Source organism: Phocoena phocoena, chromosome 6, assembly GCF_963924675.1.
Source record: "Phocoena phocoena chromosome 6, mPhoPho1.1, whole genome shotgun sequence".
In the NCBI taxonomy this organism is placed as follows: Eukaryota; Metazoa; Chordata; class Mammalia; order Artiodactyla; family Phocoenidae; genus Phocoena; species Phocoena phocoena.
The window spans coordinates 50971335-50996460 of record NC_089224.1 but is presented as its reverse complement, the minus strand read 5'-3'; the positions used below and the strand labels follow the sequence as shown (position 1 = coordinate 50996460).

Below are 25126 nucleotides of genomic sequence, written 5' to 3'. Positions count from 1 at the left end.
CATTATCATGATTTTTACCTCCATTTCTACCACTGCCCTTCTAGTCAAAGCCCCTGTTCTCTCACTTGTTACACTTCAACAGCCTCCTAATGGGTCTCCCTACGTTAATTTTTTTTTAAGATTTTATTATTATTTATTTATTCATTTTGGCCGCACCGGGTCTTAGTTGCAGCATGCGAACTCTTAGTTGCAGCATGCATGCAGGATCTAGTTCACTGACCAGGGATTGAACCCAGGCGCCCTGCATTGGGAGCACCAAGTCTTACCCACTGGACCACCAGGGCAGTCCCACCCTATATTAATTTTGCTTCCTTCCAACTATTTTCTACACAGCAGTCAAGGATATTTTCATACCAAAAATCTAATATTGGCACTTCTCTTTTTAAAATCCTTCATTGGCTTCCCGCCACCCTTAGGCTAAAGACTCACATCCTTAATGTAGCCTACAAGGCCCATTGTGATGTGGTCTTTCTCTAACTCTTTTTTTTTTTTTTAATTTATTTTTGGCTGCATTGGGTCTTGGTTGCGGCACATGGGCTTTTCTTTAGTTGCAGCGTGCGAGCTTGTCATTGTGGTGGCTTCTCTTGTTGCGGAGCACGGGCTCTAGGCACATGGGCTGCAGTAGTTGCAGCATGCAGGCTCAGTAGATGTGGCTCACAGGCTCTAGAGAGCAGGCTCAGTAGTTGTGGCGCACAGGCTTAGTTGCTCTGCGGCATGTGGGATCTTCCTGGACCAGGGCTCGGACCCGTGTCTCCTGCATTGGCAGGTGGATTCTTAACCACTGAGCCACCAGGGAAGCCCCTCTCTAACTCAGACATACTACATCTAACTCTCTGTGCCTCAGCATGTGAGTCTTCTCTATTTCCCCCAGATTCAACTGCCACCCACCTTGGGGCCTTTGCATATGTTATGCCCATATACTCCTTCCTTCATCCTTTGTCAGGATGACTTTTCAACTGACAAATCACTTTTCAAGGAAAACCTTCCTGGCTCCTCTAGCTTGGTCAGGTCCCTGTTATACTCTTTTATAGCCTTCTTTTCCTTTATAGCATTTATCTCAGTTTGTGAGTATATATTTATTTGTATAATTATTTGATTAATATTAGTTCCTCCTGAGACTGTAAAAGCTTCATGAAAGTGGGGACTATAACTATTTTACTCAACAAATGTAGTTTGAATTAATAAATGAAATCAACTGACCTACTTTAATTACTTTATCAGCGTATGTTTACTGAACATCACATGTTATCAAGAGAACATTCATTTAAGAGAATGAGGGAGGGGGAGGGAGAGAGAGAGAGAGAGAAATGCTTATTAGGCACATATCACATACAGCCAAAATAATCCTTATGTGCTATGTCATGTAATTAATAAGGGATGAGGATGTCTTCTGCCAATTTAATTGATAAAAAATTATCAAACAGCTATAGTGGCCAAATCATCTCTGAGTGGTAGGATTCAAAATAGTTTTTCTTTTTTATATTTCTCTGATCTTTTTCAAATGAGCACATGAACATGTATTACTATTTTAATACATTACTGTAAAGACTTTAACTCATTAATATATTAATGAATAGAGCAGTGGAAATTTAATGGAAAATGCTGTAGCTTTATTCAGCTTTCCTCAAAATATGTAATCCAAACAGGTTTCAAAAGATAAAAGTAAAAATTTTATTTTAAATATATCAGTTCTTAAAGAATTGATAGAATATAAAGAATTTAAATTATACCTCTAATGATTATTTGTGTCAAAAATACTATACTATGCTTGATTATATTTCATGAAAACATAGTACTACATTCCCACTCAGAAACACTTTAGTAAGAATACACCAAAAAAACTGTTAACTGCAGTCTATTCTGAGGATTAAGGTGGGATTGAATGATAGAGTTGTGAGTCAGTCAAGAGACTTAACTTCCACATTATTATCTGTGTTGTATTTATATTATTTACTTAAGTTTGTATTATTTTCATATCTTTTTTACTACTTTTTAAAAATGCATTTGAAAATTATTTTTTAAAAGAAACGGATGACCTTGATTTCTATGACCTTTCCCATCCCTCTTCCTTATCACACACTTTCATCAACAAACATAAAAACATATACACATTGCAGCTCAAATGGAGCAGTTCTATCATATATTCCAGCCCCCAAAATAGTAAGAAAGTGATTTCTGCTTCTCAATAAGATAGAGTAAGAAGGCTTAGATTTATCCATTTGTCTGAAATGACTGAAAAATAGTGTGTATAACAATTATGTGTGAAAACAATGGTTTTCAGACATTGTACATCAGGCAGTGCAAGGCAGTGGTCCCTGAAAGATAGGAAACAAACCAAATAAGCCCTATAATTGACCAACCTTACTATCCAGAAAGAGTTTCCAGGCTGAAGCTTAGGGTGAGGGAAGCTGGAAGAAGCCCAATAGCCTCCCTGAATTGAGGAGACATATGAAAGCACAGGGAGGCCAAAGTGGTTTAAGTTCACAGAGCAGAGGGTTGGAGAGAAGAGAGTTGCAGAGAGAGAATTCTGGAAATCTGCAGAAGAACCTGCTTGAGTCCGCAGCTAACTGATCATCACTATATTAGTGATTAGAAGGAGCAATCCTGGGAGATCATACAGTGCCAGTAATTGTTCATGTTCCACTAGACAGAGTAGCATATCTCATAATTCATAGGACATCAAGTAGAGTACTTAGAAGGGAATTGGCTCAGTTGTGGGGCAGAATTAGCCCTTGATCAAATGCTGCTCTGGTCCTGCTTAACAAAGCTTAAAAGCAAGACCCAGAAGTATACCAGTGTTTCCAAGTAGCTTAACTATGTCCCAGAACAAAACTCAACAATATTTATAGGAATACTAATATATATAGCACTCAACAGATTAAATACAAAATGCTTGTGGTGTAAGTCAAATCATGATGCTGTACACCTTAAACTTACACAGTACCGTATGTCAATTATATCTCAATAAAACTAGAAGGGAAAATTGTCTGTCATGTTACTGTGGAAAATTACCAGGCATGCAAAGAAGTAGGAAAAAAATAACCCATAATGCAGAGGAAAATAAAAATCAATCACTAGAAACAGATCCAGAAATGATAGATATGACAGAATTCATAGACAAGAACATTAAAACAGTTATTATGATATTCCATATATCTAAGAAGGTAGAGGAAAGATCAAGCATGTTAAATAGACACATAGAAGACATAACAAAACACCCGAATGAGATTCTACAGATGAAAAATGTAATGTTTCAGATGAAAACTACTCTAGATGATAGTAACAGCAGATTAGATAACTGCAGAAGGCAATATTAGTGAACTTTAAGACACAGCATTAAAGATGATATGCAACAGGGCTTCCCTGGTGGCACAGTGGTTGAGAGTCCGCCTGCCGATGCACGGGACACAGGTTCGTGCCCCAGTCCGGGAAGATCCCACATGCAGCGGAGCGGCTGGGCCCGTGAACCATGGCTGCTGGGCCTGCGCGTCCGGAGCCTGTACTCCGCAAATGGAGAGGCCACAGCAGTGAGAGGCCCGTGTACCGCAAAAAAAAAAAAAAAGATGATACACAACAAACAGAAAAAGAAAAAAATATAGTAAATACAGCAATAGTGAGCAGTAGGACAATGTCAGGCACCCTAATATATGTGTAATTGGAGTCACAGGAGGAGAGAAAGGAGAGGGGAAATAGAGAAAATACTTGAAGAAATGGCCAAAATTTGTACAAATTTGGAGAAAACTATAAACCCACATATCTAAGAAGGTTAAACTTCTTAGGTTAAACAAATCACAAAAATAATAAGAAACTTCTCATGGTGTGACTAAATAATACAGGTATCCCCTACTTTCAGAAACTTAATATGTTCATTATTTATTGCTAATTAACAAATCATCCCCAAACTTCATGGCTTAAAACAATAATAATTATTTATTTTCTCTCACAATTTCTATGAGTCAGGAATTCAGCAGTATCTCCCTCAGCAGTTCTGGTTCAGTCTCCCAGGTGGTTGTAGTCAGATGAGAGCTGGAGCAGTTCCCAGAAGACCTGACTGGGACTCACTCATGTGACTGGCAAGTCGGTACTGACTGTTGTTCAGGAGCATCGGTTCCTCTCCACAGGGCTGCTTGAGTGTCCTCGTGGCATGATGGCTGGCTTTCTGCTGAGCAAGTGGTCCAGGAGAGTAAGGCAAAAGCTACAATGCCTTTTATTACCCAGCATCAGAGGTCACACAGGGCCAGCCCTAATTCAGTGCGAGGGGAGACAATATAAGATGTGAATACCAGAAGGCAAAGGTCACTAGCAGCCGTCTTAGAGTTGGCTACTGGACTCAATATTTTAAAAAATTAAAATTACCGGAAAGATAAAGCATAAAAATTATTATAATACAAGCACTCACTAAAAGTTTCCTTAAAATAACAAGGAAACTTTTTTTTAAACATGATTCAATTTGTTAAATTCAGTATCTGACTAACTTGGAAAGCTTCAAGCAGAGCACGCCTGTAACTGACCATGGGTTACATATAGCAAGACTGATGTTCAGTTATGTGAAGGAGCTCCACTCTAAGCATTATGGTCTCAATGTGTCATCTCAAAATCCTGGTGCCCAATGTGAAGGTGTTAGGAGGTAGGGTCTTTGGGAGGTGTTTGGTCACGAGGGTGGAGTCCTCATGACTGGGACTAGCGCTCTTATAAAAGAGATCCAAAAGAGCTCCCATGCTCCTTCTACCATGTGAGAAATCTGCAACCCAGGAACGTATCCCTGATGGCATCCTGATCTCAGACTTCCAGCCTCCAGATATGTGAGAAACAAATTTCTGTTGTTTATAATCTACCTGTCTGAGGTATTTTGTTATAGCAGCCTGAAGGGACCAAGACAGCAGCCTTCGAGTGTTTTTGACTTAGTACATTCATCCTGGAAAAGCATCTCTCTGGATTTAGTCTTCCAACTTCAGCTGGCCAGTGATAACTGACCATCATCTATAAGCTACTTTCACTGTGGAGCGTCAGTCTTAGGCAAGATATCAGGGAACGTTGCCTTCACTTCTGATCATTCAGGTCAGCATAGACACCCCTTCTTCGGGTCTTATCATGATCACGTTCCCGTAACCAAACAGGACCCTGTGGGGCCTTTCCGCGTATCCTCTGCTTTAGCTCCTCTCTGAAGTACCTGGATAACAGTATTTGATGCTCATTTCCTGAGTTGTTTTACTGATGTGAAAAACCCCCACCAAGTGGAAGATGTTAACTACTTGATGACCGTGAGCACATCACCCCAGGCCTCCTGGAGCTTAAGGACTAATAATGTTAACCCCTGTGACACCACCTTGTTACCACACCATCAGCCAATCAGAGAACTGGGCATGAGCTGAACACTAACCTGGCGACCCCCCTCCCTCACCTGGCTTTTAAAAATGCTTTGCCAAAACCTTCGGGGAGCTTGGGGCTTCTTAGGGCAGGAGCCACCCGCGTCCTTGCATGGTCCTGCAATAAACCTTTCTCTGCGCCAAACTGACTTTACGGTTTGTTTGGCCTCACTGTGTGTCAGGCACACAAACTTGCTCTAACATTCCTGTCCCTCCCTTACCTGAAGGGACCTGCACACCCTGACATCTGGAACCCTGGCGCTTACTCTCCCCGCCCCTACCCCGCCGTGCTCTGGGGAGTCCATCTAGAATCACCTGACAGAGCCCAGTGTCTCCCTTCCACCTTCTGCCGTCCCTCCCCTCACCCCAGGGCAAGGTGCCCCTGCATAAACTTGACATGTTTTGAGTCTCTGGGAATAGAACAGTGAGTCTGACACTTTGCTTTCAGGTACTCAACTTAGAAACACATTTCCAAGAACATGTACTGTACAAAAGTAGAGGCAGCCTGTACTAGAAATGACAACAACTGACCAAGAGTAACGTAATGGACACATTGTGTTTGTCAGGAGGAACCATCCCTGAAAATGTAAGAAGCAAATCGACCTGCCTTTAGAAGAAAAAAAATCCCTGAACATTATTTATAATGTTTAGTGCCAGTCCGATTTACACCTCTGAGGTTTGGAAGGAAGAAGGTATGACTGGAAGAGTAGTTACACCTACTCTTTTGATCATCCCTCTGACCAACACACTCACAAAATACCAATACATTCGTAAACTTTTAGCCAGGAAACATAGAATGTCATACACATGCACATACCACCCACAAGCATTTATACACTCACCATTCATTTTGATGTTCTAAAATTTCCACACAGCTCTGTGAGTGGAGTTTGGAATGGTAGTAGAAAAAAGCATTGATCTGAGAAAAGGAAAAATAACAACCATCACTGTGCAGGAGTAGGAGTTTGGCTGCTAACTGAAATTTAGTCATCCTCTCTAAAAGTGCTTCTTGCTCATTATAAATGACAAGGCAATATGTATTTTCTGTGCTTAGTAAGCTGGAGACCCCTATGAAAATCCCGGTGGAAGCAGCTCTTGGTCTCATGCACACGGTCTGGACCAGCATGGTGGCAGATGCGGTGGCAGGTGAAAAGAGAGCGAAGCTCAGTCCCTGACCTTGTTACTGAACCAAACTTGGGCCCTCTCACCCAATGCATAATAAAGCCAATCTACTGACAATGGGTTGTGGTAAAGGAGGGTACTGCATTTATTGCAAGGCACCCAACGAGGGGCCAAGCAAGGAGAATGGGGAGTTTGTGCTGAAAAGACATGAACTCCCTGATGGCTTTCACAGAAGGGTTTTTATTTTTATTTATTTAATTTAAATTTAAATTTATTTATTTTTATACAGCAGGTTCTTATTATCTATTTTATACATATTAGTGTAAATATGTCAATCCCAGTCTCCCAATTCATCCCACCACCACCCCGCCTCCCCCTTTCCCCCCTTGGTGTCCATACGTTTGTTCTCTACATCTGTGTCTCTATTTCTGCCTTGCAAACCAATTCATCTGTACCATTTTCTAGATTCCACATATATGTTTTAATATACAATATTTGTTTTTCTCTTTCTGACTTACTTCACTCTGTATGACAGTCTCTAGGCCCACCCACATCTCTATAAATGACCCAATTTCCTTCCTTTTTATGGCTGAGTAATACTCCATTGTATATATATACCACATCTTCTTTATCCATTCGTCTGTCGATGGGCATTTAGGTTGCTTCCATGACCTGGCTATTGTAAATAGTGCTGCAGTGAACATTGGGGTGTATGTGTCTTTTTGAATTATGGTTTTCTCTGGGTATATGCCCAGTAGTGGGATTGCTGGGTCATATGGTAATTCTATTTTTAGTTTTTTAAGGAACCTCCATACTGTTCTCCATAGTGGCTGTATCCATTTACATTCCCACCAACAGTGCAAGAGGGCTCCTTTTCTCCACACCCTCTCCAGCATTTGTTGTTTGTAGATTCTCTGATGATGCCCATTCTAACTGGTGTGAGGTGATACCTCACTGTAGTTTTGATTTGCATTTCTCTAATAATTAGTGATGTTGAGCAGCTTTTCGTGTGCCTCTTGGCCATCTGTATGTCTTCTTTGGAGAAATGTCTATTTAGGTCTTCTGCCCATTTTTGGATTGGGTTGTTTGTTTTTTTAATATTGAGCTGCATGAGCTATTTATATATTTTGGAGATTAATCCTTTGTCCATTGATTCATTTGCAAATATTTTCTCCCATTCTGAGGGTTGTCTTTTCATCTTGTTTACAGTTCACAGAAGGGTTTTTAAAGGCAACATTAGGGATGAGGGTTGTACGGTGCCTGATCAGCTTGTGGACATTCTTGTGATTGGTTGATGATGAGGTAATAGGGTGGATTTTGAGAAATAACGTCATCATCCGCTCTGGGGTCTACATGCTTGTGGTCAGCATGCAGTTAACTTCTTCCACCTGCTGAGGGTTTTAGTTTCTGCAAAACAACTCAAGGATATGGCTCAGGATATTATCTGTAGCCCTTGAGGAGGAACTAAAGGTCCTTGACTTTGTTTTATAGATAACCTATTATTATTTTGTCTTGTTTTGATAATAATAATAACCTATTATTATTTTGACTGTTTTCCTTTGTTTCTGCATTTTCTCACTTCTCTGATTAAAATTGCTCTTTGGAACTTGGGGAAGGCCTAGAAGTCTAAAGCTTTTCTACAAACAAGAGGTGGGGGATAGGGGGTGTGGTGGGGGTGGGGGTCTGTCCCTGGGAAGGCCCTACAGGGTCCTGCTCAGTTTCGGCCTCAAGGCTCTTGAACACTAATGAGAATCCGAGAGGCAAAAGGGGGAAGGAGGAAAGCGCAGTGGCCCCTCCCCTAAAAATGTGCTTGGGATGTGGACACAGACTATAAACCACTTGAAAATACCTGGAGTTGGATCAGTACAAATTGTGACATAAATGATTTTATTTTAAAGATAAGAACAACCAGGCCATAGTGGAAGTTTGTCACAAGTCATACTGGGTGCCCAGGTGGAGCAGTGAAATTCTTCCCAATAGCTACCTTTAAATGAGCTACAATTACTCAGATATTTTTTGCCCCGTGGCAGGCACCTGGATCAGGCATCCATTAGAGGACCATGGGCTTCTGTCATTCTGGGGTGACTTGGTGGTAGAGCACAGGGCTTGTCACCATCAACTGAAAACTGAAAAAAAATACACAACCTAAAAGTTGAGAGTTATGTTTTATTCGGCAAACATTCTTAGGACTTCAAGCGCAGGAGACAGCATCTCAAATGACTCTGAGAGACCACTCCAAAGAGGCAAAGGGCTCAGGGAGCCAGGATATATAGGAGTTTTAGCAACAAAAGACCAGGTATTGGGAACATCAAAAGATTACTGTTAATAAAAGAAAACCAGACATCTCAAGTTAATGAAATTAGCACATTTCTATGTATGGGAAGATGCAAAGTCTGGGCCTGTTGAAATTATTCCTTTGATATGCAGCTCAGCTATTGGCAGGGGGTTGGGGGGCAGTATCCTGTGTTTTCTCATCCTTAGTCTCCTCAGTGTGCACCATTGGGGGTGGCTGCAGTCATTGACTGCTAGATGGTAGGCATTCTTTGTTTCCATCCTGAGTTCCCTCAGGACTCACTGTCAGGGTGGCTGTAATGTGGTGGCTTGATGGCTGCAGCATCCTTTGTTTATGGTACAGCAGGCGGCGTTCTTAGTTCACATCACCAATATGAATTCACAGAAGGAAAGTGTGATTGACAATCTGCATCAGAACCTTTAGAGGCACAAACTGTGTCCGAGGGGAACAGTGTCCTGAACATTTTCTTTTTACTTTCTTTCCCCCAGAAGAAAACAAAGATGGGCTTGCCTCCTAGTGCCTTCTCCTGGGCATATGTCCTTAAAATTGCTTTGGAAATACAAGATAGTCTTATGCGTTTGTGAGAGGTGGCCATAGCCATAAACTCAGCAAACTAAGCTTCAATAGTTCCACCAGATATACATTTCTCTACTCAGCCTTCAAGACCTCTGTAATCTGACCTTATTTCCCAGCACCCCACCCCCCCTCTCAGGTTGTCTCATCAGTCACCCAAACACACCAAGTCAGAACCTGGGAACTCTGCCCAAAGGTCCCCTTCTTCTGGAAAGTCCTATCTCCCCCACTCTTCTACACTTCCTTTAATCACCCTTAATATTACAGAATATCTGTGTTCTAGAGAACACAATATCCATCAGTCACCCACTGTTTTCCAAACCCATCTTGCAAAGTGATGTTTAGGGAGAGTGATAATTGATCTATTCACCCATTTAACAATAGCTGCCATTACTGATTCTCAGCCTTGACCAGCCACGTGTGAAATGCCTGCCTGCACTATCACGTTTCATCCTCACAATAACCCTTCAAGGTTCCCTGATCCTCATATGTTGTCCCTTTTATTGTTATGTAATATTATACATGGACTCAAATAATTTGTAGAAAAAGAAGAATAAACAAATAGTTTAAAATCAAACACAAATCATATTTTCCTCATGAGGTTAAAAATAACCAATCATCAGACCATGAATGAATCTCATAGATCATCTAGTCCATGGCTCTGAACACACACGTTCTGACCGATTAGTTTCTTTCTTCTTTTTTTAAGCTCCGAAGATTATTCTGATAACTAGCCAGGTTGTAAAGCAGTAACCCATTCCAATTATCTCATTTTATAAGAGATTGGAAGGAGAAAGATGGCGCTAACATTTGCTGAATGCCTACCACACTGCTACCTGCTTACCAACCTTAGTTAACAAGGGGTGAACTGAAAGTAAGGATGTCAGGGAATTTGCAAAGAAAATGAGCTGGGTCATGGCAGACCCATGTTTCTTCTGTCCTAGCTTCAAAGTCTTTCCTCTACCTAACTAAAACCAAACTATTTAATTAGCATAAGTCTTTTACATAGATGATCACATTTATTTTTTGTAAAAAAAGATATCACAAAATAAGTACTATTATCATTCCTATTTTATGCAAGTGAAGAAATTGAGGCCACTACAGATGTAATTAGCCTAATGTCAGTTAGCTAGTACATGGTGAAGGTAGGGCTTGAATCCAGATTTTTTTTCCATTTTAGGGGTAAATTTTAATAGAACATGCAAGTTTTAACTCTTAGACCTTAAACAAAACTTTAAAGTTCCTGCTTGTTTCAGAATGGTTTTATGGGGAACCTAATGTGTAACAAAAAGTTGGCATTCAGTGCAAAGGTGCCAACGTTTTTCAGCAAAGTGTACAAAAGTTCTCAGGGGCATGGGGCAAGGAGGTGCTCAGACATTTTCAACAGCAGGCGTTCTCTCATCCTCTTGACGGGAGATGGGAGAGAACCACTGGAAGAGCTTCATCAAACACCATGTAGCGACCTCGCTGTGTCAGAGCCCAGCATTCTTGGTGTTGCACAGCACAGATTTCTTCAACCATGGCTACACATTGAGGAGACCTGACGGCAGTCAGCCTTTCCTTCAGTTTCAGTCATGTCTTTATCATCCCTAAGGTCAAGTTTAGCTCTCATTAGGACGAGGGGCGTGTTGAGACAACGGTGTCACACTTCAGGATACCACTTTGCATGGACATTTTCACAAGATGCAGGACTCACAAAAGAAAAGCAAATTAAGAGTACATCAGCTTGTGGAGAGGATAGGGATGTGATCTGTCATCATCTTCTTGTCCAGCTGCATCCATAAGCCCAGATTTACCAGTTTTCCATCTGCCATAACATGGGAAGAATAGTTGTCAAAGACGGTGGGGATCTATTCTCCAGGAAATGCATTGGTGGCATCCCACATCAGTAGGCAAGTTTTACTTACAACTCCATCTCCCACCACCACCCACTTGACAACCTCCATCTGGGCATCAGCGGTGGGGCACAGGGTGCCAGGTCTCTGCCACCTTGCCCTCTACAACTGGAAGCTGAAGCCCAGCAGCGGCCACCACGCAAACCTCCAGATTTTTTATTTCTCAGTCTTGTGCTTCGCACTCACTGGCTTCCTTCGCTGAGTACAGATGTGCGGATCTCACGCTCTTTCCTATACCTGCCTTTGACATTTCATTATGTTTTGCACCTGTTGCAACTTTATATTGCAGTATCATGGCGTTAATTTTAAATCCCCACCAGTGCTGCTAGGTAGAGAGGAAAGTTCATGGTTCTGGAATCAGATGGGCCTGGCTTTTAATCCCCTCTCTTGCCGGTTTTGAGATCTTGGGCAATGAAGATAATTTCCAACATTCATTGAGAGCTTATATGTTCCAGTGATGCTGAGAGCTTAATATGCATTTATTCATTCACTCTTCAAGAAAGGAGGTAAGGCTTCCCTGGTGGTGCAGTGGTTGAGAATCTGTCTGCTAATGCAGGGGACATGGGTTCGAGCCCTGGCCTGGGAAGATCCCACATGCCGCAGAGCAACTAGGCCCGTGAGCCACAACTATTGAGCCTGCACGTCTGGAGCCTGTGCTCTGTGACAAGAGAGGCCGTGATAGTGAGAGGCCCGCGCACCACGATGAAGAGTGGCCCCCGCTCGCCACAGCTGGAGAACGCCCTCACACAGAAACGAAGACCCAACACAGCCAAAAATAATAAATAAATCAATAAACTCCTACCCCCAACATCTAAAAAAAAAAAAAAAAAAGAAACGAGGTAAATGGGAGGGAGACGCAAGAGGGAGGGGATATGGGGATATACGTATATGTATAGCTGATTCACTTTGTTATACAGCAGAAACGAACACACCATTATAAAGCAATTATACTCCAATAAAGATGTTTTAAAAAATAAAGCTTATGGACTTACAATATGAAAAAAAATATGTTATCTGAACTGTCAAAAAAAAAAAAGAGGTAAAAACCATTAATATTTCCATTTTGTGGAAGAAGAAACTAAGAGAATCAGTTTTCTTATGTGTAAAGTGATGATAGTCACATCTAATGTGCCAGGTTGTCATGAGGCTTACATGCGATGAGCTATAAAAAGTGCCTAGAACACACACATAAATCTTTGTCACCATTCCTCCCCTCCCCTTCACCTTTCTCCCTTGAGCACAGAGACCTCATCTCTACTGCTTGTGCTTCCACCCAGAGTCAGTGGAAGTGGTGAGCATGTAGCAGAGACATGTAAGTATTATCAACAGTCAATTTGGTAGATTGGAAGTCTCCTAAAATTTGATCTTAACTCCTCTTTCACGAAAGATACCAAATAAACCCATGCTGACCTTAGTCATTTTCTCTGACTTTCACTAGTCATGCAGTAAACACAGCTGGTGAAACAGCTACACTTCACTGATAGTAACAGTGACTTGACATGTTCCACCATCATGTTCCAGACGCAATTGACTAAGAAAAACCCACATCTGATTATGACAAGATGCAAACAATGTAACTCAGTGCTTTGCCACTCTGGCCATGAAAATCGCCTGGTAAGCCCTTTAAAAATGTTGATGCCTGGCTCTGCTCCGGAGATTCTGATTTATTTGGTCTGAAGTGAGGCCCAGACTTCAAAAATGCTTAAGTTCTTTGGATGACTCTAACGGGTAGCCAGGGTGTCAAGTAACTGATTTACCGATGCACATGAATGAGAAATTCATTTTAGCCAGTCAAATTACTGTTTAGGGTGAGAAATCTGTCTCTCTGCATGTGATATCATTTGGACTAAAGCCACATGTATTAGCATTGTTCAGTAACCACAGAGGGAAACTGGAAAAAATCCAATCTAGACCAGGATCAGTAAATACACAGCTGCCCCCTTGTGCCCACAATCACACTTCTCTTCCCCACTCAGTCATAGTCTTGCATCCCTTCCCAAGAGAGCATCTTGGTTGTCACATGAGATGGAGCTTAGTCTTGCACAAGATATACATACACTTGAAAAGCTATTATAAGGACTTCCCTGGTGGCAGTGGTTAAGAATCCTCCTGCCAGTGCAGGGGACACGGGTTCAAGCCCCAGTCTGGGAAGATCCCACATGCCACAGAGCAACTAAGCCCGTGTGCCACAACTACTGAGCCTGTGCTCTAGAGCCCACGAGCCACAACTACTGAAGCCAGTGCACCTAGAGCCCGTGCTCCACACCAAGAGAAGCCACCGCAATGAGAGGCCCGCGCACTGCAATGAAGAGTAACCCCCACTCGCAGCAACTAGAGAAAGCCCTTGTGCAGCAACGAAGACCCAATGCAGCCAAAAATAAATTTATTTTTTTACAAAAAGCTATCATAAGACAGTACTTATCAATAAACCTCGATCAAGAACTTATGCACCAGGAGGTGGGTTCGCTGCTAGCAATATGAAGATGGGTACGATGTAGTTCCTGCCCTCGTGAATTCAGTCTACCAGAGAAGAGAGGATGTGGAAAGCGCACGAACGTAAACAGAGTTTTTGGAAGAAACAGAACAAAGCAACTGTCTATGCCTGGGAGGATCAGGAAAGACAAGGAGAGTTGTCAAGTGTGTTAGATCACAAAGGACTGAGTAGGAGGAATTCATCAGGCCCTGTTCAATGGAAAGGGCCCTATTCAGTGGAAAGGAACTCACCAGGCCCTGTTCCACTGACGGAACAGCATGTGCAAATGCAGTGACATATGAACAGCTGTTGGGTTTAGATACATAAGTGGTACTATTAGTGTGACTTCAGCCTAGAGGGAGCATGAAGGACTAACAGAAGGTCAGGCTGGAAGGAAAAGCATTATGGCTTTTGCATGGCATTTTGGTATTTGGATGACAAGCCAGCACTGTCCAATAGAACTTGGTGTTGGTGGAAATTAAGAGGGTGGTTCAAGTAAGAAAGTGGGTGGTAATTCCAAGAGCAGGCCTAAACTCAAAGGGAAAATCTTAAATCTATCAAGAGTTTGAGAAATCAAGATATGATTGTATGTTTTATTTTTAATAGAGCATTTCAATTATGCTTATGCCTTTAATCCACTTGACAGTGACATTTGAAGATATTAAATCAGCAGTCAGCTTTATGTCATTAGCTTTTTAAAAATTAAAATAACCTTTTTTCTTATTACAAAAGCAATGCTCTGCATTATAAAAAAAAATCTGAAAATGCATATAAGGAAAGAGAAGATAAGGAAGTTACCCCTGAGGTAACTGGACTTCCTACCAATAGGTCAATTGGGACTTGAGGGTTTAAATAAAAAATAGAGAAAAACATCTAGTGATGCTTTATAACTACTACTTAATCGCACAGTATATACTAGTGATTAGCACATTTTTTAAATTTCCAAAACCTTTTCTTCAAATGAATCTTATGTAGGAGATCAGTATGTAAAACAGATTAAAAAATAGAGGGTGGTGGCCTGAAAGCCCAAGGGGTTGGCCCTCAAACAGCCCCCAAGTTGAGCCCTGAAGCACCTCTTGGCACCTTAGAGTTCTTCAGAGCAAAGTTTAAAGTCCATTGGCATTTATCACTCCAGACCTTTTTCCAACGAAAGATATTCATATGTACTTATAAAATGAGGTTCATAGGAAGTATGCATTTTTATCATCTGGTTTCATTTCACAGTATTATAAATCATGAACAGCTTTCCCACATCAAGATATTTCCTTCTATAACATCATTTTAAACAGCTGCATTGTATTCCTTTGTTTTGATTTACCATCTTTATTTAACAAGCCCCAGATACTAGACATGTCATTTGTACCCAGTTTTTCCTGTTTTTAAGCAACACTGTGACTGGCATCTTTGTAAGAAGTTAAATATGTGTGTGAATTCTTCTTTATTTCATAAAGATTCACACTTTAATGTGTTTTTCAAAATGCCTTTTAAAACATGTACATTGACAAGCATTGCTCTGGGGAACCTGTGTATATGACCTGGAATAGTGGTCCATGGGGAGACAAACTGATGAGATGGGGATAGAGAAGTATTGCTGACTAGCATAGACAAGAAATGGTTGTCAAGAAACACTGGGGATAAAGATCCAGCAATGGTTGTGTGCCTGAAACATGTGTTAGGAATCTAGTCCTGGCTTACATGTCAGGGTGGCTATGGGTCCCAAGACCAACCAGTTTTGCTACATACTAGTGGTTAAGAGACATCCAAATGAGTGTTCATCTCTTCCAGAACTTTGCAATTTGCTCCATACAGGGGATACTCAAAAAATGTTCAGTGAATGTTAGGCCCCCTGTTTGTTTTAGGAGGCAGTACACCACTTCTCATAAACTTATCACTACTCCACATATAATTTTAATAATTCCTCATCAAATTAACCCCCTTCAAATTTTGTCTTTTATTTTATTTGCTAAGGATTATTTTAAGGATTATTCATTTTGAAAAAAGCCAGAAGTCACTCACAGCTGATTTTAGAAAAGCTTGGGAGGGTCCAAAACAATTTCAGAAAAGCCAGGCTATGAGCCTGGATGCCACTGTGGGGTTTTTTTTTTCCCTCACTACTGGCTTTTACTCATAAAACCATTGGGTCGAACCATTAAGATGTTCTGACTGATTACTTTCGCTTACAGGATGTATTCTTGATTGTCATAGAAGCTTTTCAACATAGATTCTGCCTATGATTTTTTTATTCTCTGCTTTTTATTGAAGTATAGTTGATTTACAATGTTGTGCTAATTTCTGCTGTACAGCAGAGTGACTCAGTTATATATGTATATACATTCTTTTTTAATTCTTTTCCATTATGGTTTATCCCAGGAGATTGGATATAGTTCCGTGTGCTATACAGTAGGGCCTTGCTGTTTATCCATTCTGAAGGTAATAGTTTGCGTCTACTAACCCCAGACTCCCAGTCCATCCCTCTCCCTCCCACCCTCCCCCCTGGCAACCACAAGTCTGTTCTGTGTCTGTGATTTGGTTTCTGTTTTGTAGATAGGTTCATTTGTGCCGTATATTTATTATTATTATTATTAAATTTCTTTGTTTTATTTACTTTTTTGTCTGTGTTGGGTCTTTGTTGCTGAGTATGGGCTTTCTCTAGTTGTGGAGAACAGGGGCTACTCTTCGTTGTGGTGCGCAGGCTTCTCATTGCTGTGGCTTCTCTTGCTGCAGAGCATGGGCTCTAGGTGCGCAGGCTTCAGTAGTTGCAGCACACGGGCTAAGTAGTTGTGGTTCACCAGCTCTAGAGCACAGGCTTAGTAGTTGTGGTGCATGGACTTAGTTGCTCCACAGCATGTGGAATCTTCCCAGACCAGGGCTCGAACCCGTGTCCCCTGCATTGGCAGGCGGATTCTCAACCACTGCGCCACCAGGGAAGCCCTGTGCCATATTTTATATTCCACATATAAGTGATGTCATGTGGTATTTGTCTTTCTCATTCTGACTTACTTCACTTAGTGTGATAATCTCTAGTTGCATCCATGTTGCTGCAAATGATTCTGCCTATGATTTTGACAACTTGGTGGTTTGGAGCAGTGTTCTGCCACAGACTTCAATATGTTTTTTCCAGGTCATGGCAGAAAACTAAGCCTACTGCCTACTGTTTAAAAAAATAATAAAAACAACCTTTTCCTAGTTTTCTTTAATAGAAGAGAAGGATATTCTTGGCTATTCGGTTCATCACTTAGCTGAATGGTCAAAACCTTCACTGAATATTTTTCCACTCAAGTTTTTTTTTTTTCCCAGAACAAAAATTTCTTTAGCTAAATTTAACTCTTGTGGTTCATGTTAAAAGATAATTCTTTAGTCTTCATGTTTGTAGGGGAGGAAAAAACTTTTTCCTATACCCTCTTATGTTCAGTGAATGGGGCCCTACAAATTAGGCTGACAAAAGACAGATTAACAAGAAGAAAAAAAAGGTTATTATGTATGCATATGGTGGGGGGCTTACAGAAATAAAATGAAAACCCCAAAGAGGCAGTCAGACTCAGAGGCTTATATATCATTTTAACAAAGGACAGTAAATTTGTGGAGAAGTGATAAGACAAAGGAAAAGGGTTTTTAGCTTCTAGGAGTAGTAAAGAGTGGGAAGGTAAATATATGGGGAAACTAATGGAAGATAAGTATTATTATTATTATTATTTGGCCACATGGTACCGTCTTTAGGATCTTAGTTCCCCAACCAGGTATGGAGCTCAGGACCCTGGCAGTGAAAGCACCAAGTCCTAACCACTGGACTGCCAGGGAATTCCCAAACTATGTGGGGTTTTTATTTTTTTGTATTATTTTAATAATTTTTGTTTGTGCAGATCCATCTTGGTTCTCACTTTCCATCTTCTTCATGGCCAGAAAACTCCCCCAGGAGAGGGGATTTCTGGCGGTACTCATTTCTCAGAAGTTTCTGTTTTCAGTCAGACAGGGAAGCTCTGAGAAGACTTCTTTCTGCATCTGATGATTCTCAGCTCTCTTCAGCTCAAAATAAATATGCCAAAGTGGCATATTACAGGTGGCATACTCTGACCCCTTTCACTCTCATAATTAATCATCTATTTGAACACATTAAGCCTCCAGAAAAGAGCTTGCTACAATATCATAGACATCTTTCCCACCATCCTTTTAAAAAGAAGTTCCCTGTTTTCTTTCAGTCACTTATGTTGCTTACAGATATTTACTTTTCATCTTAATTATCTTCTTTAAAGTGTCAAGTGTCTCACGTGCAGTTAATTTTGCATGGAGTTCCATATTATTTAATTCAAATATCAATAACTTGTGGAACTCAATTATTCATATCAATTATGCATGTCCATTCACCATAGGAAGTAGAGCAACCCTAAGCACCCAGGATATGTCACATTCCCACTGTGAGTACACCTCCTTGGTTTCCATAAAACACATAGGAAGCTTATTTCTTTAGAGATATACCCTGAGTTGAGAAACTCCCAACTATGTCAACAACTTTCAAGAGTCTTTACTTTCAAAATATCTTCATTCAATTTTTTTGTTTGTTTGTTTGCGGTATGCGGGCCTCTCACTGCTGTGGCTTCTCCTGTTGCGGAGCACAGGCTCCGGAAGCGCAGGCTCAGCGGCCATGGCTCACGGGCCCAGCCGCTCCGTGGCATGTGGGATTTTCTCAGACCAGGGCATGAACCCGTGTCCCCTGCATTGGCAGGCGGACTCTCAACCACTGTGCCACCAGGGAAACCTTTCATTCAGTTTTATTCCTACTAAATAACATTATGGGACAAAAATAGCTATGAAGGATAAAATAACAAGTCTATCGTGGGATAAATTTGCATATAGCAAATCAGTTTGTAAGCAAATTTTAGGAGAAGCAACAGTTCCTGATTGTAATGATCATTTGTCAGTGGACATTGTTCAGAATTGCTCAGAATAGGAAGTACAGTAACTGCTTTTTTTTTTTTTTTTAATAACAACTATGCCACTTATTTATTTATTTTTGACTGTGTTGGGTCTTCATTTCTGTGCGAGGGCTTTCTCTAGTTGCGGCAAGCAAGGGCCACTCTTCATTGTCGCGCCCCGCGGGCCTCTCACTAACGCGGCCTCTCTTGTTGCGGAGCACAGGCTCCAGACGTGCAGGCTCAGTAGTTGTGGCTCAGAGGACTAGTTGCTCCGTGGCATGTGGGATCTTCCCAGGCCAGGGCTTGAACCCATGTCCCCTGCATTGGCAGGCAGGTTCTCAACTGCGCCACCAGGGAAGCCCAGTAACTGCTCTTTAGTTGGGAACTTTAATAGGTGAGCTCAGAGGGTGGCAAAGAGTAGAACAAGACTCGTAAGTCAGACTTGTAAGTCAAAAGGCCTATAAAAGGCCTAAAACTTCTCTCCTAAGTTAAAAGAGAAAATCAGGGTAGTGGTTACTTCTGTAGGGGTAGGAGGGCTACATAAAAGCTTTAGATGCATTATTAACTTATATTTATTAAACTTCATGAGAAGAAAGAGGAGGAAGAGGAAGAGGGAGGAGTTTGATATAGGATTTTAAAGAAAGCCCAAATTGACCCTATCTCAGAGATTCTGATTTAATTTTTCTGGATTGAAGCTGGACTTGGCTTTTCCTTTTTAACTATCCAAGGGCAGCCAGCGTTGATACAGCTCATTCACAGAACAGAAGAGTTGTTAACTTAGGAGGGAAAAAAAAATCGGTCAGTGGTGCCACCATTTAAGTCATTTTAACCATCTGTCATTTTTGCAAAACCAAGGCAGTCAATGTAATGTTTGTTTTTCTCAGTATTGTTTTAAACAAAGTGGCCCTAGAGGCCTGCATCAGGCAAAAAAAAGGTCTAAATTGAATGCTTTATAGATTCAAGAATGTGATTTAGTACAATCAAAGGTAAGGCGTACCCTTTTGACAAAAAGACTTCAACTGATGACACGTTAATCAGTGGGAATAGCTGTTGTTCAAGCAGTATTTTATGCTTGGGAGGCTCCCAAACTGGGAGAGGAGGAGGAATGATCATGTTGGCGGACAGTAGATTCAAAGGAAGACATTTTACAAAGTTTTAAAAAATGTAGTTACCTATAATGAGGTTACCAAACATACAGAAAAAATTATAGGGAATAATGTAGGAGATATCTGTGGATCCAACTCAAAGATTTATCAGGTCTTTCCCTTATGTCGTATTTGCTTCAGATATTAAAAATGAAACATTACAGATACTGTTAAGGCCCCCTGTGCACTCCCACTAAAAATGTAACTATTATCATGAATTTGATGTTTATACTTCTCATGCAGGTTCTTATTCTTTTACTATATCTGTGTATCCATAAACAATATATAGCTTCTGTGTCTTCCTTTAGAGAAGCAATGTTTTACGATTTTTGAAAACTCATAGCACAATGTTTGGTGATTTTCTTCACCACTATTTTCAACTGAACCTTCTCTGGTTAGTTTTGCTGCTCTTTCCCACTTTTTATATTTTAGGATCTTGGTATTGGTGTCATGACAGTTCTCTTGTTATTACTCATTACGGAAAGTTTTCCTGGCCTTGCTATTTGCAGTATTTACTTCCAGAGGGAATTTCGTTTTTGTTTTTGTTTTTTGCGGTACGCGGGCCTCTCACTGTTGTGGCCTCTCCCGCCGTGGAGCACAGGCTCCGGACGCGCAGGCTCAGCAGCCATGGCTCACGGGCCCAGCCGCTCCATGGCATGTGGGATCTTCCCAGACCGGGGCACGAACCCGTGTCCCCTGCATCGGCAGGCGGACTCTCAACCACTGCGCCACCAGGGAAGCTCCAGAGGGTATATTTTTGCTAGCATTTTTCTGAGGTCACTGAGCCGCTGTGCTATTTTTACATATCTTTGTTGCATGCCCTGAAAACTTGTACCCCTCTCCAATTTTTTCCTTCAGTCTTATATATTTCATATTTATAAAGGCTAAACTGCCTGGATTAGCTATGTTTACATAAATAAAACTGTTTTTGTTTTTGCATTAACATGATGCCCATGTAATTATTTTCATGTTTTTAATGATTTGGTAATGTGTGGGGAACAGTAGACAAGTTTTGTTTCTTTTACAAAGTAGAAATAGATTTGTTTTTCTAATTATAAAGTATTTTAATTGTTTAAATGCAAACAATATGGAAAGTGTTGGCTCTGTAATCCCACCATGAGTAACTAATTTAATACTGTTCATAGTCTGTTGTTGTAAGCTTCCAAACTTTTTTCTAAATATACTCACAAAATAAATATACATTCACATGCATTTTTTTTTTTTTTTTTTTTTTTTTTTTTATGCGTTACGCGGGCCTCTCACTGCTGTGGCCTCTCCCGCTGCGGAGGACAGGCTCCGGACGCGCAGGCTCAGCGGCCATGGCTCACGGGCCCAGCCGCTCCGCGGCATGTGGGATCTTCCCAGACCGGGGCACGAACCCGTGTCCCCTGCATCGGCAGGCGGACTCTCAACCACTGCGCCACCAGGGAAGCCCTCACATGCATTTTTTAAAAAATGAAATCATAGCATATATTCTGCTTTGTGGCCTGTTTTTTCACTTATTATATCATACCTCTTTTGGTGTTAATAAATATAGACCTATAGCTTTTTAATGGGTACAACATTACTTATGTCACCAATCTTTTATTGATGATCATTTAGGTTATTCCTCATTTTTTCACTGCTATAAACAAAACTCCATGAATGTCCCATACTCTTGTCTAATTGTCTTCTCAGAATACACTACTAAGTAGGAAATCACTAGGTCAAAGGATATAGCTATCTAAAAAGCAAATCTCTGGGGCTTCCCTGGTGGCACAGTGGTTGAGAGTCCACCTGCCGATGCAGGGGACACAGGTTCGTGCCCCGGTCTGGGAAGATCCCACATGCCATGGAGCGGCTGGGCCCGTGAGCCATGGCCGCTGAGCCTGCGCGTCCGGAGCCTGTGCTCTGCAACGGGAGAGGCCACAGCAGTGAGAGGCCCGCGTACCGGAAAAAAAAAAAAAAAGCAAATCTCTGTTTACTAAACATAACTTCAGTTAGCTTAAATATAACCTACCAATCAAGTATCAATACTTCTGTCTCCCTGAAAAATGCGATGATTTTTTAGAATTAATTTTTTACCATGTCTTCCCACAGAATAAGAGATTACAAGAATGACCATAAAAAGACAGGGTTTTTTTTATGTCAGGTTCAATAAGGTATAATTTGTGTACAGTAAAATTACCCTTCTTAGTGTATAGATTTATGTTTTGACAAGTACATATGGTCATGTAACCACAATCAAGATGTAGGACAACAACAACAAAAAAGATGTAGAACAGTTCCATCACCCCAACAAATTCCCTCATTCTTCTTTGTTGGCAATCCCACCTCCAACTCCAGGCCCTGGCGACCACTGATCTGTTTTCTATTCATATAGTTTTGCCTTTTCCAGAATTTCATTTAAATACACTCATACCAAAGAGGAAAAAAAATAGACTCATGCAGACTTTTGAAATTTACTTCTGTTGTTCAGCGTGATGCCTTTGAGATTTATCCAAGTTGTTGTGTGTAGCAATAGTCTTTTCCTTTCTGTTGCCAAGTAATATTGCATTGCATGGATGAAACACAGTTTGTTTCTTCATTCACCAGTTGGAGGATATTTGGGTTGTGTTTCCATTCTTGGCAATTATGAATGAAGCAGATAGAAACATTCACATACAGGTCTTTATTTTACCATATTTTTTCATTTCTTGTAGGTAAATACCTAGGCCTAGGATTGATAAATTGTATGATGTATTAGGTTCTCCAGAGAAACAGAACCAATAGGAAATTCTATCTGCCTCTATACCTATTGCTACTTTTTGAGAGAGAGAGAGGTAAGAGTTGATGTTGCAATCCTGAGTCCAAAATCTGCAGGGCAGGCACTGGCAAACAGGAGACTCAGGGAGGGTTTCTGTGTTGCAATCTTTTTTTAAAAATAAATTTATTTATTTATTTATGGCTGTGTTGGGTCTTCATTGCTGTGCTTGGGCTTTCTCTAGTTGTGGTGAGCGGGGGCTACTCTAAGTTGCAGTGCGCAGGCTTCTCATTGTTGTGGCTTCTCTTGTTGCAGAGCATGAGCTCTAGGTGTGCAGGCTTCACTAGTTGTGGCACGTGGGCTCAGTAGTTGTGGCTTGCAGGCTCTAGAGCTCAGGCTCAGCAGTTGTGGTGCACGGGCTTTGTTGCTCCGCAGCATGTGGGATCTTCCCGGGCCAGGGCTCGAACCCGTGTCCTCTGCATTGGCAGGCGGATTCTTAACCACTGCACCACCAGGGAAGACCTTCTGTGTTGCAATCTTAAGGCAGAATTACTTTTTCTTCAGGAAACCCCATCCTTTGCTTCTAAGGCTTTCAACTGATCAGATGAGGCCCACCCACTTTATGGAGGGTAACTGCCTTTACTCAAAGTCTACTAATTATACATATTAATCACATCTAAAAAATATCTTCATGGCAACATCTAGACTGGTGTTTGACCAAATAATTGGGCCTTATTACGTAGCCAAATTACCAAACTGTTTTCCAAAGTGGCTGTACCCTTTTGTATTCCCACCAGCAAGGTATGAGTGTTCATGTGAGTGATTTATTAAAAGCATTCACTTATTCAATGCTTATACGTATACTATTTGCCACAAGTACTGGGGATATAAAGAAAATGTCAGTACTATCCTCAGGACTTTGTAAACAAACGTCCAAAAGAGTGTTTTCTACTTCCAAGTATCAACCTTAGGAGGAAATACATGTATTCTCACACAAGTTCAAAAGGTAGAGTATGCTGTTCAGTGTGACATAGCTGATAACCTAGTTTACTAGCCAGTTTATCCCGTCCTTCAAATTTTGGCTGACATTTTAAAATTTAACCACTTTATACATGCCCTCAGCAGAAAGCAATATCTTTTTTTTTTTGGCCGTGCCACGTTGCTTGCAGGATTAGTTCCCCGACCAGAGATTGTACCTGGTTACCCGCTACCTACGGTGGAAGCGCGGAGTCCTAACCACTGGACTGCCAGGGAATTCCCACCAATATGTTAATTAGAAGCTTAAACCAGAAAACCAAGATGGTGTTCGTTGAAGAGGCAACCGTTTCCCACCTTGACCATTGTTCTGACTTTCTTTCCCAGTAGATATCAGCTTTTAATGAAAAACGAAGGGGTTATGTAAATCAGCTATGACTCATGGGGAGCGAGTAAGGAATGACTTCTTCCTGCCCTTCTACAGCAGGGTGCTTAGCCTTGTGCTCAGACAGTCATCTCATCACCACGGTAACACCATCCCTTCCCACTGTGGGGAGCTCTGCCTGCCTCAGCTGATGGAAAGGGCACTGCCGCATTTGCATTAGAAATCAAATAATACTTTCCAGTAAAAACCTCAATGACTGATGCAAGCACAAGGACCAAGGCACAGGGATCACGGGCAGTAGCCTTGAAGGAAATGAGCAGAATTAGCCCAATGTTTGTAATATTCATCTTAGCATCATTTCACCCTTTAGTAGCATGGGAAATCAGTGACTCAGAACTCAGGAAGCTCGTAGATGAGCAGAGGTTAGTACCAAGTAGGAGAATTCCCTCTTGTCCAAAGAAATAACAGAGAACTGGAGCTTTCCCCAGCAAGCCTGCCAGGTTTTTAGGACTGCTCCCAGCGGACCTGGCCCCTAACACATTGCCTCAGTGCTTGTTCAGGACCTCTTTCTCTCTCTCTTCCTCTTTCCTCGCTCCCTCCCTCTCTCCTCTCTTTTCTCGCCTTCATTCTCTTCTGTTCGCTTCTGTTTCCTTTCCGGTTTGATTTTGAGTGACTGCTCGCCTGTGTGATTCATACATCCTGCCGGGGAACTTGGTCCCAGGACATCCCCCCACCCCAGCTCACTGCCCCTCCCCTCCCACCGTGTCCCTGGGGGTGGGAACTGCAGTGTCTGGAAAGGAGTCCTGCTTATTCCTCATCCCGGCATTTGTTTTCACAGTTTATCCTTTCCTCCTGTCCTCGTCCTCATTCCTTCCTCCCACACTTCCTTTCTCTTTTCTCTCTCCCGCCTTACCTTTGAAGCCCTACTTTGCACCCTAAGCCTTAGCGCCCTTACAATGGCAGCCACAAGTTTTGCCCCACGGGGGATGCAGAGCTCTCTTGTGGATGGCCAGCCACCAACTCCATGCCATACCACACTGGCCCCAATATACAATCCTGGTGACTAGATATCCATAGTCCAAAGATGTACATTCTTCACAGACACAGCCATGTGTTACAGAGCCATACGAGTCACTGAGTCAGAATAATTAGCTTCACTACCCTGGTCTGGCCAGATCATTCACATATCCATTTCCTCTTCTTTACCAACGCAAACCCAAGTTTAGTAAGTGAAGCAGCCATGTGTCAAGTAATAAAAAACTACATT

General features: G+C 41.5%; 1 pseudogene; it reads right to left on the bottom strand.

Moving 5' to 3' along the window:
* Positions 1-10699: 10699 nt before the first annotated feature.
* Positions 10700-11300, bottom strand: LOC136125043 (ras-related C3 botulinum toxin substrate 1 pseudogene; annotated as a pseudogene).
* Positions 11301-25126: the final 13826 nt, after the last annotated feature.